Raw genomic sequence first — 15,774 nt, 5'->3', positions numbered from 1 at the left:
GAGAGTATGCGGCATTCACACAGAAATGAAAATGTGGGTCCTTCAGCATTTCTAAATGTCAACAGATGTTTGCTTTGGGCATGCAAAGTGTCCTCAGATCCCGGAGAAGTCTAAACTGGACGATGTTCAGCCCAGGGACAAGGCAGAGGCGGGAGAAGGAGAAGGCTGCTGGCCGAGAGAGGGAGGGACCTGGGGCAGAGACACACAGGCCAGGAAGCCAGAAAGATGGAGAGAAGCAGGTGGACGCAGGACGCTGGGCTGGAGGTGCAGCAGCTGGAACTGGAGAGCCTGTCATCGGGCAGAAGGGGGGCAGAAGAAAGCCCTGACTCAATCCCAGGTCCCCGAGCAGCAGGTAACGGCTGAGCTGTGAGGAAGACCCGCCAAGTCAGACACATAGACTAAACCAGAAGTGGACTCTTACTTCTACAGAGCCCAAAATAAATGGGGCTGAACGCAGCCCAGGGAGCAGAAATCCTGGACCTTGAGCATCTGGCCTCGCCCCGGCTCCTGCAGCTAAAGGGAGTGGCAGCAGGACGCAGCTGCGTTATTTACCCTGAGCCAAGGGCAGGAGCAGAGGACCGAGCTACCAGCGCTTGATGAGGCCGCCTGTCCGACGTAGGCCCAGGCCCCAGTGTAAGACCGAGCGGAGCGGCGTGGGAGAGAGACCAAAGTGGCTGCCTAGCCCCGGACTGAGGGGTCTTCTTCCTTCCTCCTGTGCTAAATGACGTCATGGATTCATTCATTTATCTTCACGAAGTCCAAGAGACAGGTGCTATTGATGTCACTCTTGACAGCTGAGGACACTGGGAGGTCAAGCAGCTCAGGGTGGAAGTTGGACAGGAAGCCAGGCAGCCTGATGCTGGAAGCCCTGTGTCTGACCTCTACCCCACACTATCTCCAGGCGCTGGTGCACCATTCCTCCCTGCAGCAGATCAAGGCGGGAGACATCATCCATTCTTCTCTGTGGCTGCCCCCGTGGTACAGATCCGGGTGACACAGGGCAAGAAATGGGGTGAGTAGCCCTGTAGCTGCCTGGCGAAAGGAGCCCGTGTCCTACCCAGGTGGCTCACCAGTCCCACCTCCGCTTGGAAAGCCCCTAGCAGTAGTCCCTAAGCACACGGGAACTAGAGACACTTGCATCCTCTGGAAGGCGGCTGGTTGCAGGAACAGAGCTCGAGCAAAGCCAGAGATTTTTCTGGGTAAAGAGGCACATCTGACGGGAAGGCCAAAATGAAAAGCCTATTAACCCCACAAGCTGCTCCAGAGCTCCCAGGGGTGGCTTCCCTCTCTTGGCTTCTTCTCCCTACTGGAGAATTCTCAGAACCATCCCCCACCTCCCAGCCTTTTTTCCAGATCCCAAATCCCAGTTGGCGTGCCCAGAGGCTGCTGGTTGGTTATGCCCTGGGCCACTAATGCATGGTCCAGCATCTCTCACAGAGAGGCTGCTGACAGAAGATCCCTCCAGTGGTCATCAATCCAGAGTCCAGCCTGCAGGAATGCCCCCTCCCGAGGCACTAGATGCTTCTCAAAGATCTCCAAGGAAGATTCCATGTGGCCCTTCTCACTGTCAGGAAGTCCTCCTTTGCATCTGACCTCAATCCTTCCTGTGGCCTCCAAAACAAAGCATCTGTTGCCTTCTGCGGGGAGGCAGCCCAGCACAAGGGCTCAAGAGTTAACAGGGTCTTGGGCTGGGGAGGGCGACTGGCTTGGTCACGGACAGTGTGACACTGGGCAACATGCTTAACTTCTCTGGGTCTCAGTTTTCTCGATTCTAAAAGGACAGTAGCATGGGTTACAAGAGACAACAGACGTCAAAAGCTCAGAGGACAGCCCATCCCGGGAAAAGCTCTCAGTGAGCAGTCGCCTGTGACGTCGCAATGGCTCTCCCATCCCTGGGGAGAGGCCACTTTGCCCAACCCTCCTGGTACACACCGGCCTTGTCTTCTTGAGAGGGGCACGCCCATGGCATGACTCAGCCTGCCTGCCTCTCTGAGGAAGACCCTTGTCTCTGCTCCTGGACCTTCCAGGAACCTCCCAAAGCAACTGACAGCCACATAGTAGTCAGTAGGAACCTCTGAAAATCTTGGTGGAACACGCTGGGTCATTCCTCCAGGCCAGATGCCCAGGCGGGTGGACCGCAGTGGGGCTGATCACACCCCGCCCCACTCCTGACCACCAGCTGTTTTGCTAGCTCCGGTGCCCTGTGTTAGTAGAAGAGCATCCAGCCTGGCACACACATCACAGGAACAGTGCTCCTAGGAGCAGGCAGATGCTTCTAAAAATAGTCGCCACCTCTTCAGACCGTGGGAGGGGAAGGGAAGCGAGTGCCCACAGCGCCTGCAGGAGTGGAGAGCCCAAGGAGGAGCTACAAGTTCTCCAATCCAAACAAAAAGTTCAAGTCACTGGATCCAAGCGCTGTCGCAGGGAGCCATGAGGAGTGCTGGAAAGACAGTCCCTGCCACCGGCCCCCTTCTCCCTCCCAGCTCACAGCCAAACCAGCACACAGCCCCTCAGAGCTGGCTTGACATGGAAACGCATCCCAAATCAGGGGAACTCGAGGCCAGAGCCACTTGCAAAGGCCAAAGGGAGCACCATTAGCTCCTGACAGAGCCAGGTGACCCAGGCCTGCCTGGGCCCTGGCTTCCCGCTTGTTTTGGTTCAACTCTAAGTGAAAGGGAATCAGGACTCCCTGAATCAAAACCAGCTCTGCATCCCTAGAAGAGTGGAGAGCAAAATGGCCTGTTCTCACTTCTTCCCAGCCAGCAGCTTCTGCATCCCTGGCCTGAGATCCAGAGATGCCAAGACTAAGTCGGATAGGCTCTGCTGGAAGGAGAGGGCTATTTGGGGATGGTGGGGCCCAGAGCCAAGGGCTAAGGGAGAGAAAGGGAGGGGCTCGGGAGGGCTACCCCAAAGGGACAACAAGTCCCAGAGTTAATACGGGCTTTGCAATCAGATGCGCAGCCTGAGTCCCCTCCGACAAATGCTCCTCAGCCTCTCACTTCCCCAGATACCCTTCAGACCAAAGCTCCCCTGCGCAGCCTTGCCAGGGTGTGGGAGCCTCATCCCTTGCCACTCTTCCTCCGAAACTGAAGCTAATCCCTCCTTATTGCTTCTGTCCCTTCTGGCCTGCTTGCTTCATGTTCCACATCCTAACACCAAACCGGTCCGCCCCCTGGCTAGGAAGCTTCTTATAGATCTTGCCCACAAACACAACTCCAGCATCTTCAGGAAACAAGGCACCATCCCAACACAGGACACTTCAGAGTCTGGGAGGGCCAAAGTAGAGGGACTCACCTGGAAGGAGGAACGGGGTGGGGACAGGAGGCCGGGAGTAGGGTAGAGGTGACCACCCCACCTCTCTCCTGAACGTGTCGTGTTCCAGTTCATCCAGTGTCTTCTCACTCTCCCTCCATGGGGACAGGTGGGGATGGAGAGCTAGGCATCTCTCAGGACCCAGGCCATTCCAATGGGCAGACAGAGGCCTGAGCAAAAACCCCAGCTAGACCTTCCCCCTGGATGCTGGCCTCAGAGCAAACACAGCAGCCCTGCCCCGGGGCGAATCAAAATAATTCCTGGCTTCCCTGCTCCTTGCCACCTCCCACTTGCCACCTCCCCAGCCCTCGGTGGCATAAACAGGGCTTTCTTATCTCAAGCCCACCAGGTCCTCTGAAAGTGCTGTGAATGGAATCCCACACAATACACTTGTTTATTAATAACCACTCAGCCTCCCGCCCCCCCACCCTGGCTTGCTCATTCGCTCACCGCCGGGTCCCCCTCATGCATAATGGAGGAGTTATGTGGCCCATGACACAAGCCAGGCTGTGCTGCTCAGGCTCCAAAGGGATAGACAGACAGAAGTACCAGGCTGGGCCAGGCTCCCCAAGGCAGGGGTGGAAGGAGGAGCAGACCCCTTGGTTAAGACTAGAAGATGTAATGTTCTGTGAGTGATATCGACCCCCCCATATGCACACCCTACTCGAACCCAAGCCGGGATGGCAGCAGGTCGTGTACAATTTACTCACACCCACCCCGCCCAACCAAAGCCCAGTGAAGGACGAGGGCTCTCACAATGTCAGCTTCAGCCCGCTGGTCCACTTCTGCTCTAGGGCCTCAGGACAAACCACTCTCTCTTCTACTCAACAGCCCGTCGCACATTTGACTATTGCCAGGAGTGTAACCTCGCCTTCTGTCCAGCATCCAGGTCTTCTCCCGATGACGTACCTCCAGTCCCTTCAGCTGCCCCCCACTCAACTCCTTCCGTTCTCTGCACCGTCCTGTTCCCCATACGTGGTCAAGCTTCTGAGGGTCAGGCTCTCTCTTAAAGTGTAAGGCCCAGTCCTCCTATGTTGCTGGTAAGAGTGGACCTTGCTAACGTTCTTCTGGAGGGAAATCTGGAAATGCATCTACAAGTCTTAAAAATGTTTATGCCCTGGGGTGCTTCAGTGGGTCAGTCCATTAAGCATCTGACTCTTGATTTTGGTTCAGGTCATGATCTCAGGGTCGTGGGATTGAGCCCTGCATTCGGGCTCCATGCTCCAATTGGAGTCGGCTTGAGATTCTCTCTCTCCCTCTACCCCTCCCCTGCTCGTGCTTTCTCCCTCTCTCTCAAAATAAATATATTAAATCTTTTTTAAAAATGTTTATGCCTTGTTTCATAAATTCTACCTCTGAGAGTAGATCTTAGGTAAATGAGGATAATGAGAATATGTAAGTCACACAAATGTTCATCAGAATATTGTTTGTAATGGTAAAAAGTTAGAAACAATCTGAAGAGCCATCACTAGGGGAAATGATGAACTATGGCATGTCCATGGTTTGACAGGAAGTAGTGTGTAAAAATAAGGGTTCTGGAGCCAGATGACCTGGGTTCAAAATCTAGCTCTGCCATTTACTGGTTGTGTTACCTTGGGCAAGTTCTTTAGCCTCTCTGGGCCTCATTCTCTTTAGTTGTATAATTGGAGTAATGATAGTATCAATCTCAAGTTACAAAATTCAATGAATGATAATGCCTGATGCATATGGTAAATACTAAAAAAAAAGGTTGGATTCTTATTACTATCATAAGCCATGAAATATTATATAGTTATTAAAGCAATGAAATAATATAGAACAATATTTTAATGATATAAAAGATTATTCAGTGCAGAGCAGATTGCACAAACAGAGTAAGAATGGCTCTCTCTGGGTGATGAAATGATGGATGATCTGCATTTTCTTATTTGTGCTTATATGTATTTTCTAAATTTTCTGCGAAGAACATAAACTATTTTCGTGAATAGGGAAAGGTATGTGTGACAGTATGGTGCAATCCCCAGCATAGAACACAGGCCAGCCCTGGTTCCAGATGCTGCCCTTCCTCTGGGGAAGGGTGTGCACGGTCTCTCTGACCATCACATCACAGCCTCTTACTGAACTTCAAGTCCACAACGCAGCCCCCTGGCCCTGGCTCCCCCCTGCCCCACACCTTGCCCCCAGCCTGGCCTTCTTCCAGGGGCTACTGTTGAGCCATTTCTCTTGTCTATAATGAACACGGGTTAGTGGACTTTGTAAGGATGTGGGAAGGAGAGTTGAGAAAACCCCAACCAGACTGGAAGGTGTCAGCCCTACGGTTCAGAGCCAGAGCAGGAGGGCACACCCCAGGTGGGGGCAGAGGGAGTCCGTTTTCCATATCAGCAGGGTAAGAGAGGGGTTAAGGGAGAGACCAGATTTATCCCTCACTGAAGAGGAGTAAAAGGAGGTTAGAGTCTGAGAAAATCAGGAAAGCATTCAGATGCGGGGGGGTCGAGGGGGGCGACCCAGAGGGCAGGGCTGCCCCACTGCTTTGGAGTTCTCCTGGCTTCTGGAGGCTTCTTTGGAGACAGCCACACTGGTCAGTCCCCCAGAGCCAGCTGTGTCACAGCCCCCTTCTCAAGTAAGGACGACTGTCTCAGCCCAGGACAGCGAGTAGGGAAGGGTTGGCAGCCAGCAGGGAGGGACGCAGTAGGGAGCAGGGAGAGCTGATGGGGCTGGTCGGCCTGAACGTGGGTCACATCTGCAGAGGACGGCCCACACCAGCACAGGATGGCTGTGAAGACAGCTGGCTGCCTGCAGGAGAGCTCCATCTCGTCCCAGGTCCTAGGCAGGACTCCCCACCCCCTCCCCCTGCAGGCTCACCCCCTGCCACCCACTGTCCTCCCCTGGGAGAACTGGTGTGCCAAGCTCTGCCCACCCACTCTGCCATACCAAATAGATCCGCAATACAGTGATCTGGGGGACGGTTACCTTGCCAGAGAGTGGCCAAGGGACTGCCGACAGGAATTGAGGGGACAGTGTGGGGCGGGGTGAGCCTGAGGCCCACAAGCTGCAGTTGTTAACTGGCTGTTGACTGACCCGGCTAAAGGTTTAGTTTCCTCTCTGTGGGCATAACCCTCACTTCCCGAGATGGAAAGTGACTTCCATTACAACAGGAAACTTGCGGTATTTTGTCCGAAGGATTTAAGCAGAACTGGGGGTGGCCCGTTTCAGGGAAGCTGTAGAAATCCCAGCACTGAGTGGGAGGGTGCGTCTGAGGGCCCATCCAGCGCTGAGACCCCAGATCACACATTCATGGGGGGCCTGCAAGGGGAATGTGAGGAACCCCCCCAGCAGCACGGACTGAGTCTGCACCCACTTGAGTCTGTGTGTGCCTCTGCGGTGGTGTGACTGCCTCGTAGGTGTACCTACATGTGAGCATGTGTTTGTGAGCATGCGTGAAGGACATACCTGTGCGTCCCTGGGCAGAGTTTCAGTTCCCAAGTGTATGGCTCTGTGAGTGTAAGCACTCTGCTTGGCTGTGTGTGTGTGTGTGTGTGTGTGTGTGTGTGTGTGAAAGTGTGACAGTGTTTCAGGGTGTGCATATGTCTCCCTGCCTGGCTTGGTGGGCATATGGGTATGTCTGTCCCGTGGTTTCTGTCTCGTATGCATGACTTATACCATTAGTGTGGTCCAATATGTGTGGGTACCTGTCTTAGTGAATCTACAGATGTTCCAGCCCATGTACGTGGCACTGACTGCATGCCTCCTTCTGTTTACAGGATGGTATCATTCCATATGTGCCTGTGAGTGTGAACTCGTGTGTGTGTGTGTGTGTGTGTGTGTGTGTGTGTGTGTTCAGTAAGTTCTCATATATGGGTATGTGTTTTGATGTGTGGGTCTCTTGGTCTCAGCGCATGTGTCTGACCTGGTTCCCAGATGTATGTACATCTACCTTGATGTGTGTACTGTCTGCGCTTCTCCTTACGTGTTGGTCTGTGTGTGCAGAAGCAGAAGCCAGAGAGGGTTGGGCATTCGCATCTGCGAATTACCCTGCATTACCAGAACGCTCTCCAGTCAGGAACCACGCTGCATGACTCGTCCACCTGCAAACCCTGCAGGGGCTCCCTGCTCCTACAGAATAAAATCCACCCCCCCACCCCCCCGCGGACATCTAGGAAATTCCTTGTCAGCATCCAGTAATCTGACTACACTTGCTTTTCTCCAAATGCCCGGAACAGCCAACCTCCACTTCTGCTTTTTATGTTTCTTTTCCTGGAGTTCCCTTATTCCATTTCTGCTCAACAGAATCCTACTCATCCTCTAAGGCCCAGGGCCAATACCACCTCCTCCAGGAAGCCAATGCCGCCCTTTGGCTGGACATGAACATCCTGCCTCTGGCTTCCAAAGCACATTATGTATATCCTCACTAAGCACAGACCTCGTCCTCCTTTCATTGCAGTGATGTGTGCAAGTATTTCCTCCCCTACAGGATGATGAATAACACATAGTTAGCGACTTCATCCTCAATTTTGCAGGTCCCAAGGTGCCTGGTTCCATGCCTGGTACACAGAGGCCTGCAATAAATATTTACAGAACTACATGACTTGAGTTTGGCTAACCAGCAAGCTGAACATGGAAAGAGCAGTCACTGCCCTGGGCAAGCACAAGACACAGGTCTGAGAGTCTCCAGCCCTAGTGTGCTGTAGGGCTAGGAAAAGCCACTTACTCCTTGGACTCAGGCTCTGTGTCTGAAGGAGTCTCTTCTAGGAGCAAATGCCCAAGGTCAAATGGGACAGCTCTGCTAGCTTCCTCGTTCTTGTGAAGCAGTTCCCTAAGAACTGATCTCTCTCAGAGGCTAGGCACAGCTCCAAAAGCCTCATCCACCATGACGTTCATACGCCTGACTGCTGCAGCCAGGACAGAACCCAATGACCAATTCTCCTTTAGCACCTTAATAGGCACACTCCAAATCCCAAGGTTCTCTCGCATAAGCTGACCTTTTGTGCTGTAAAGATGCAACTCACTGGCCAGATCTCCAGCCGCTGTTGCTGAGCAAGACCCTGGCTGCTGCTGATGGGGCATGGAGCAGGTAGCACTTTCCAAGACTTGGTGCCAAGAGAAAGATCACCTGAACAAAGATGTAGATGCTTACACTGCCCCTGAAAAATACAGCAATGTTTCACTCATAATTTGGGGGCAAACTACCAGAAAGGTTAAAACTTTACAAAAGAACTGAGATGACCAAATGTTGGTAAAAGACGCGGCACAACTGGAACGCTCATAGATTGTTGGTGTATATAAACTGGCACAATCACTTCGTGAAACAGACAGTGCGTACTAAAGCTGAACATACTGATATTGTATGGCACAGCAGTATCTCTGGGTATTCACCCAGTAGAAACCAGCACTTATAGATCCATAAAAAGATATGTTCAAAAATGATTATATTCAAATACATAAGGAATCACAAGAAGCCCTAAATAGCCAAAACAATCCTGAAGAAGAACAACAAATCAAGTCAGAGACTTGCATTTCCTGATTTCAAAACTTACTCTCAAACCATAAAACTAGAGTAGTCAAATCAGTATGGTACTAGCATAAGGACAGACATATAGACCAGGGGAATAGAACTGAGAGTCCTATACATCTATGGCCAATTGATTTTTGACAAGAGTGCTCAATGGGGAAAGAATGGTTTCCCCTCAATGGGGAAAGAATGGTTTCTTTAACAAGTGGTGCTGGGACAGCGGGATTTACACATGCAAAAGAACTGAATTTGGACCCCTACCTCACACCATATTAAAAAAATTAACTCAAAATGGATCAATCAACAACCTAACTATAAGAGCCAAAATCTAAAACTCTTAGAAGAAAACAAGAGGTAAATCTTTATGACCTTGGGTTTGACAACAGATCCTTACATGTGACACCAAAAGCATAAGCAACAAGAGAAAAAAATAGATAAACTGGACTTCATCAACATTTAAAACTGTGCATGAAAGGACATTATCAAGACAATGGAAAGACAACCTGAAGAATGGAAGAAAATATTTGCAAATCATACATCTGGTAAGCGTTTAATATCCAGAATCTGCAAAGAATTCCTAAAACTCAAAACAAAAAGACAAACAACCCAAATTTAAAAATGGGCAAAGGATTTGAGTAGACATTTCTCCAAAGAAGATATACAAATGGCCAACACGCAAATTTGGCAGTTCCTCAAAAAGTTAAACATAAAATTATCATATGAGCCAGCAATTCCACTCCTAGGTATACACCCAAAAGAATGGAAAACAGGGATGCAAACACATGCTTATAGACCAGTGTTCATCACTGCATTATTCATAATAGCCAAAGGGTAAAAACAACCCAAGTGTCCATGGATGGATGAGTGGCTAAATAAAATGTGGTATATCCATACAATAGAATGTTATCCAGCCATAAAAAGCAATGGCATTCTGATACACACTCCAATATTGATGAATCTTGAAAACATTATGCTAAGTGAAATAAGCCAGACACAAAGGGACAAATCCTGTATGATCCCACTTATAGGAGGTACCCAGTGTAGTCAAATTCATACAAACAGAAAGTAAATTAGAGGTTACCAGGGGCTGGAGAGCAGGGAATGTGGAGCTGTGCTTAATGGCCACAGAGTTTCTATTTGGGGTGATGGGAAAGTTTGGAAATAGACTGTAGTGACAGTTAGATAACACTGTGAATATACTAAATACCACTGAATTATACATTTTAAATTGTTCAAATGGCAAATTATATATATATATAATATAAGCATAAAATACATATATAAAAATATATGTAACATACATAAATATAAAATATATATATTTACTGTAATTTTTTAAAAATCCCTGCAACATCCCTCTCTGCTTTGCTGTCAAATTCATCAATATCTGGCCCCAAATAAATGACTGTGGGAATAAACGAGACACAGATGTGAAACAGGTTTCAGAAGCACTATTTCCCCAGAGGGGGATATTCTTCAAACCTTGGAATGAGTTACTGAGGTGACAGAGTGAAAGAGGATCTATTCTTGACTCTGAAATTCCACTGACCTTGTCATCCACTTCCCGGGCCCGGGTGTAAAGTGGGGACAGTGTCAGCAGCCTCCAATCTAACTCTGAAATCTTCTAAAAGCCAACCTAGCTGCTCTAACCCCCCACCTTCCCTCCGGGCCTCTCTAGCTGTCTTTAGTCTCACCTCCTTCGCTGATGACTTCAGCTTTTTGAACGAAGACAAAAAACACCACTACCCCAGTAGTTCAAATAGATCCAGGACATTGGCCTAGGGGCTTTGCCCAAAACTTCTTTGCCAGACTTTCAAAGCTGGCTACAAATATTTAACCTTCAAAGGGAAGCCCTGGTCATGCAGGCTACAGCAAGAGATAGGCTATTTAAAAAAATTTAAAACTCAACTCACCAATGTAGCAGCTCACCCAGACTTCTCACCAGCCTCCTTTCTCATCGTCCCTGAAGATAGAGAATGCCCCTCTCCTAGCCAGATGGATGGCTGTAATAACCTGTCTTCTAACCCTTATGAAGATGGGGATGCTGTTCTAAGCTTTTGGGCTCCCCCACTGACTTCTCTCCTCCCCAGCAGCTGGGCAACACTATTTTGTGTTAACCATCCAACTGCATGCTTAGGCTATAATTTGAACTTCATCTTCTTAAAATTCCTAAAATGCATATCTTTCTCTGATTTCCTGGAGGTGTACATAACTCAATAACCATTCACATCATCTTTTTATTGTATGCCCATAAAGCCTTCTGACTGATCATTTAAATGAACACACCAGAATTTATACATTTAAATGAGCGCCGCCTCTTTCAAAGCTGTCCCCTCTGGAGGCTATAGCCATATTCCAACAATGTGCCCGCCCATGCTTAGAACATTCTGTAGCTTCTCTTTTGGAAGTGCTTGCAAAGTCTATAGCATATTCTTTTGATGGGCCCCCATGGTGGCAAATTTCTAGCCTATGAGGGTTGATTTTTTTTTCTTAAGTTCAAAGATTGGGCCAAGAATGAAAAAGACAGTGGGTGATGCAGTTGGGAATATTGTTTCATGTCAAAAGCAAAGAATGATTATCAAGGAAAGATCTCTGAAGACAATTCTCGGGGAGGATGAAACAAGGTTCTGAGCACTGGTACCACTGCAGGAACAAATGTGCAGCCCCCAAGCAGCTTTGGGAGACAGCCCATGTGTGGGTGCACAAGATCTGGTAACATCATTAGACACAATCAGAAATCACCCCATTGTCACCACTAAGATCCCTTTGTTGTGTCCATTCATGTCACCGTGTCTGGACCAGGGGCTAGGAACCAGAAACTTTCCCAAAGTGGCTGCCTAACGTCATAGCCTGGAGTGGGCATAGGGAGCAAGCTGCCCCCCTCTCAAAAGAAGACGGCGTCTGAAAAAAAACAGGGGCATCTGGGTGGTGCAATTGGTTAAGTGTCTGACTCTTGGTTTCAGCTCAGGTCATGATCTCAGAGTCGTGAGAGTGAGCCCCCCATGTTTGGCTCCACACTCAGCTTGGAGTCTGCTTAAGCCTCTCTCCTTTAGTGTAACTGGGTGGCTCAGTCGGTTAAGCATCTGCCTTCGGCTCAGGTCATGATCTCAGGGTCCTGGAATCGAGCCCCGCATCGGGCTCTGCTCAGCAAGGAGTCTGCTTCTCCCTCTCCCTCTCCCTCTGTGTGCTCTCTTTCTCTCTCAAATAAATAAATGAAATCTTTAAAAAAAAAAAAAAAGACTCTCTCCCTCTCCCTCTGCCCCTCCCCTCCCAAATAAAAAAATTAAAAAAAAAAAAAGAAGACAGAGTCTGGCACGTGCAAAGAAGTGGGCGAAGTCTGGCAGTTCCTCCACAAGTTAAACACTGAATTATCATGTGACCCAGAAATTCCACTCCTAGGTATATACCTAAAAGAACTGAACACAGGTGCTCAAACAAAAATTTGTAAACAAATGTTCATAACAGCACTATTCACAAGAAACAACCCAAATATCCATCCACAGATGATGGATCAACGAAAAGCTCACACATCATATGATTCCATTTATACGACATATCCAGAACAGGCAAATTGGCAGAGAAACAACAGAAGAGATTCACGGTTGCTAGGGGCTAGGGGGAAGGGAGTATGGGGAGTGACTGCTTAATGGGTACGGGATTTCCTTTTGGGGTGAGGAAAGTGCTCTGGAACCAGACAGCGATGATGGTGCATGACATTGTGAATGGACTAAATGCCACTGAATTGTACACTTTAAAATGATTAAAAATGTAAATTTTATGTTATGTGTACTTTATCACAAAAAAGAAGGAGAAAGCAGCGAGCAGAGTTTCCATGCTCATTCCTGGCAGGAAAGTGGTATGCAGAGGGCAGGGGTGCAGGCCCTGGTTGTGAGCACTCTCAGGCAGCAGGGTTGAGGCCTTCACAGGGAGAAGAGCAGAGAGGGTAGTGCAGGGATACTGGCCCACAAACCAGTGACAATCAGCCATGTACCCTGGCCCTTCACCTCAGCAATACTCTCAAACCCATAATAAACCCCTTCTCAACGAGAACTCAAGAGAGCCATGTGTAGTAAAAGATCCCCTATGGGGAGAGGCAGGGACAGTTCCCAAGATAAAGCCAGGGGAGGACATTTCTAATACAGCTGGTTTTCCTGTCGACTCTAATCTCTGCCTACAGCATCATGACCATCTGATTAGGACATCACTGCCATCTCTTCTGGGCCATCAGGGCTGTGAGCCTCTGGGCTGGGGAGGGGGCAGGGAAGGAGAGTCCTTTCCCTGGAGATAACGCTCTTCTCTCCACCAGCAGCTGCTTGTCATGAGGGCAACCCAGGTCACACTCCTCTGCAGGGCACCGCCCCTCCTTCCCCAATTCCCCAAGAGGGCTCCCAGATGCTCCCAAGGCATATCTGCATCTCCGGCCCCAGGCTTTGTTGGGGAAACTCACACCCCAGCCAGGCAGCTGAGGCTGGTCTCCAACCACCCGGCCCCCTTAGCAGCCTCTAGCTTAGGGGTATATTTTCCTAATCTTTGTGCATGAGGCTTTTACAAATTCAGAGAACAGAGAAGACTCTTAGCAGCAATTACAAGACTAATAACATTAAGTCTTAAATGGTTATTACAGGCCCAGATCCCCTATGAGTCATGACAGCCAGTGAATCAGGGGAGCAGTGAATTGTAATGCATATGAAAAATAACTTTAAAAATTCAAAGGTCTCAATCACCGAGGCTCTGTGCAGCTGTTGGACCTGAGGGCCAGTCTCTGGGAAAGACCGGGAGAGAGAGCCCAGAGGGAGCCTGCGTGGTACAAGGACCTGCTCCTGACTCCCAGGCCTCCTCCAGACCTCTCTTTCATTCATTCCACAACAAAGCACAAATATTTACTGAGCACCTACTATGTGGCACCTTGGAGCTTATGGGACAGCGGGGAGGACAGGCTTGCCGGTTGGCTGCATGCTCCTGGCATCTTCCTGCCCACTGAGGCCAGGAGGACGGAATGAAAGGTCAGCCGCTGTAGCCAACAATGGCAGAGCCAAGAGTGACTCATGGGGAGCTAAGGCCGGGGAAGGCCCTGCCCAGCTGCCCTGTGGGGGCGGATCTCTGCGGGGATGGGGGCACCTAGCGCAGTGACAGGGTTAGAAGACAATGCGTTCAACATGCTAGCTGGGGTGCAGCGACAGTGTCAGACAGGCTGGCAGAAGACACAGCGCTTTGAGCGCCTGCAGCAAGAGGCCTGGTGGTCTCTGGTGGTTGGGAAGCCAGGGGGCAACCCCTGGAGGGAGTCAGGCTTTGGCCCCGGTCACCCCCCTGCCCAGGGCCACACGGGGCTAGGGAAGGAGCCACTGCAACTGTCGAGAGCCCAGAGTCCCCACCCCGAGAACAGGCACGCTGCAGGCCACAAAAAAGCTCCTGAGACACACACAAGAAAACCCGAGGGGGAGGGAGAGCGGAGCCGGGAGGAGAGGCAGCTCTGGGAGGCCACTGTCAGGAGCGACCACCAGCAGCCCACCCGTTGCCATGACAACGCCCTCCTGTGGGGCATCCAGGAATAAATTATTGATCGTGGACACTGTTTCCCCGCCTCCCCAAAGCCCCCAGTGCCCTCCTGGCTGCCGCCATGTCTCTCCTCTCCTCCACCTGTTCTGTATTTGCCTGGAAGCTAGTCCCTCCGAAACCAAACAGGAGCCCAGAAGAATCACAAGTCCCCCCGCGACCCGCCACAGCCCCCAATCCCCTCCCGGCCTCTCTGCCTCCCTCACCATTATGCATCCTTGCTGCTCTGCCCCCCTGCTCTGGGCAGAACTGGGGCCCCCCCTCCCCCAACTCGTCTGCTGAAGTCCTAACTCCCAGTACCTCAGCATGTGACTGAGTTGGGAGATGGGGTACGTTGTAAGTGAGGTCCTTAGGGTTGGGCGGAATCCAGTACCACTGGCGTCCTTATGCGGAGAGCAGCTCTGGACAGAGACGTGTACAGAGGGAAGACCGCGTGAGGACACGGGGCTAAGACAACCATGTGCAAGCCAAGCGGAGAAGCTTCAGAAGAAGCCAACCCTGCTGACCCTTTGATCTTGGGGCTTCCAGCCTCCAGAACTGTGAGGGGGCAAATTTCTGTTTGTTTAAGCCACCCAGGCTGTGGTCCTTTGTTATGGCAGCCCGAGCCGACTGATCAATACCCCACCCAAGGAGGACCCTCTTAAAGCCAGCTGTTGCTTTGGGGTGCCCAAACAGACCAAACACATCATCTCAGCAGCAGGGCCGGAGAACTGTGAGGTCACTGGTGTTCACACAATGGGCTTCAGGCGCCTGGGGCTGATGGGCAGGGCACGTGAGAGGCAGGCCAGCTCAGCCAGAAAGCAGCCAGCAGGCCTGGAGCCGGGGAGTCGGGGGCAGGCGGTGCAGGAAGCTGCAGTCCCGCGATCCTCTGCTCAGGATGGCCAGAGCACACAAGGCCCAGCCTCGGGGTCCAATCCCCACCCTAAGGGAACCCACAGCTGAAGGAAGGCAGGACCCGCATGAGACATGGGATGAGAAGAGCTAGAAGCAGCCAAGGCCCCTGGCCCAAGGGGGGTGGATGCCAGGGCCTGTTCTGAGAAAGACGGAGCGCCCGCGATCCAGAGTCCAGTACATAAAACTGTGAGGGAAGATCTGTTAAGTCACACGATAAGCACTGGGGGAAGATGTGGAGAAACGGGAACCCTCGTGCATGGCTGCTGGGGGCGTAACATGGTGCGGCTGCGGGGAACACGGCTGGGCGGTCCCTCACAAGTTAAACACAGAATGACCCTAGGGCCCTGCAATTCCACTCTGAGGTAGGCACCCAAAAGATTGAAAACAGGTACTCACAGAAGCACACACACACATTTTCATAGCAGAACTATTCACAGGAGCCAAAGGATAGAAAGAACCCTAAAGTCCATCAGCGGATGAAGAAAGAAACAGCTTGTGGTCTAGCCCCACACTGGAATAGTATTCAG

The 15,774-nt window shown here is 50.7% G+C and overlaps 1 protein-coding gene across 24 annotated transcripts in view; it reads right to left on the bottom strand.

The window, feature by feature from the left end:
• Positions 1–15,774, bottom strand: part of NFASC (neurofascin) — a 179,283-nt gene that overhangs the window by 136,978 nt on the left and 26,531 nt on the right. The window contains exon 1 of one of the 24 annotated variants that reach the window (XM_073884417.1): positions 3,295–3,504. The exons of the other annotated variants lie outside the window; for them this stretch is intronic. The gene's annotated coding sequence lies outside the window, so the exon portion shown is untranslated. Of the gene's footprint in view, positions 1–3,294; positions 3,505–15,774 lie in introns of those variants that run through there. 24 annotated transcript variants of the gene reach the window in all.

The sequence above is a fragment of the Callorhinus ursinus genome, unplaced genomic scaffold (assembly GCF_003265705.2).
Source record: "Callorhinus ursinus isolate GAN/ISIS: 27379988/994484 unplaced genomic scaffold, GSC_fseal_2.0 scaffold57, whole genome shotgun sequence".
In the NCBI taxonomy this organism is placed as follows: Eukaryota; Metazoa; Chordata; class Mammalia; order Carnivora; family Otariidae; genus Callorhinus; species Callorhinus ursinus.
This window is presented reverse-complemented; position numbering and strand designations above follow the sequence as displayed.